Source organism: Leptonychotes weddellii, chromosome 14 (assembly GCF_054177405.1).
Source record: "Leptonychotes weddellii isolate Sample4059 chromosome 14, ASM5417740v2, whole genome shotgun sequence".
In the NCBI taxonomy this organism is placed as follows: domain Eukaryota; kingdom Metazoa; phylum Chordata; class Mammalia; order Carnivora; family Phocidae; genus Leptonychotes; species Leptonychotes weddellii.
This window is the reverse complement of record NC_138382.1, coordinates 7522444-7524565: the sequence shown is the minus strand read 5'-3', so window position 1 is coordinate 7524565 and position 2122 is coordinate 7522444.

Below are 2122 nucleotides of genomic sequence, written 5' to 3'. Positions count from 1 at the left end.
AAAAAAAAAAAAGTAGAGCTTTGGCAATTATATGCAGTAATGGAGACATCTCCACAATCAAGATATAAAACATTTTTATTATCCTAAAATTTTTCTCATACCCCTTTGTGGTCAGTTTCTTCCCCTGACCCTCAGATTTAGGAAATCACTGATCTGCTTTCTGTCCCTAAAGTATTACCTTTTCTAGAATCCCATATAAATGGAATGTACATTATGTGGTTTTTTGTGTTTGATTTCTTTCAGTTGCCATAATATTTTTGAGATTCATTTATGTTAAATATGTGTTTTGTGCCTTTTTATGACCGAGTAGTATGCCATTATATGAATATCTCACAATTTGTTTACCCATTCACTATGTGGCAGACATTTTGGGTTGTTTCCAGTTCTTGGCTCTTATAAATAAGACTGCTGTAAACACTGAGGTACAAATATTTGTATCGACATGTTTTCAAACCTCTTAGGTGATTACTGAGGAATAAGATTGTTAGATTCAATGTAAAGATTTAACTTTATAAGGTAATATCATCTGGCTATCTGTATGAGAAAAATAAATGTATAAACTCTTATACCTCATACCATACACAAAAATTAACTGAAAATGAATCAAAATGGATGTTAAATTTCTGAGCTAAAACATATTTTTATTAGAAAACGCAGGAGAAAATCTTCATGATTTTGGTTTAGACAAAGATTTCTTAAATGGAACACAAAAAATGCATGAACCACAAAAGAAAATGTTGATAAAACAGACTTCTTCAAAATTAAAAAAATTTTCTCTTTGAAAAACACAGTTAAGAAAATGACAAGGTGGGGCACCTGAGTGGCTGCTGGTTGAGTGTGCGACTCTTGATTTTGACTCAGGTCATGATCTTAGGGTTGTGAGATCGAGCCATAGGTCAGGCTCTACACTGAGCTGGGAGCCTGCTTGAGATTCTCTCTCCCTCTTCCCCTTCCTCAGCTCCCCCCCACACACACACACTCACTCTCTCTCTCAGGAAAAAAAAAAAATGACAAGGTAAGCCACAAAGAAGGTGAAAATATTTGCAAGCAGATATCAAAAAAAGAACTTGTTCGAGGAATACATATAAAAATCTCTTACCATTCACTAAAAAGACAAACTATCCAATAGAAAAGTGGACAAAATATTTGAACAGACACTTCACAAGAGAAGATAGATGAATGCTCAGTAAGAACATGAAAGAATGAAAAAGGATGCTCAATATCTCTCATCATTAAAGAAAAGCAAAATGAAACTATAATGAAATACCACTACACACCCACTAGAATGGCTAAAGTTAAAAAGATTGACAATGGAAAAGAGCTGACATGATATGGAGCAGTACAAAGGCAAAATGCTGTCACCACTTTGATACTCATTCTTTTTTTTTTTTTTAAGATTTATTATTTATTTGAGAGAGAGCAAAGAGTGCAAGGGTGGGGGCGGTCAGGGGCAGAGGGAGAAAGAGGAACTTAAGCAGACGCTGTGCTGAACACAGAGCCCAACTCGGGGCTGCATCTCAGGATCCTGAGCTGAAACCAAGTGTCGAACGCTCAGGTGACTGTGTTACCCAGGCACCCTAATACTCATTCTTTTGAATTAACTGTATGATCTCCCAATGAATGTGTCATAATTTAGGTAACTATTTACTCTTCTGACAGACATTTGAGCTGCTACCAGTGGAGGTTTTTTTGTTTTGGGGTTTTTTTTTCAGCCATTATCAATAATTCTAGAAAATCATTAAACTCACTCTGACTATAATTTTTGTCTCTCTTTTTAAAAACAAATTAGCAAAATTACATTTAAGTCACTGCTGAAAACATTTCCCTCCCAATTACACAGGACTTTAATAACAAACCAACAAAAAAATCAAAAACTAAAGTTGATTGCTTTCTTTCTCAGTCATGTTTATGCTTGATCAGTTAAACCAAAACTACCAGGCACTTATTTTCATAACAACAATACCTCCACCTTCTTTTAAAGAGATGCTTATGCCCCATAATTTAGTTGCATTTGGAAAGAGTTTTGTTTGTTTGTTTTTGAAAGGTCTTTAGAAAGCAAAGTGCCCATATTTGCCCCTGTCACTAAATTTTGTAAAATAGGGCTTTTCTGGATGCTCTAAGG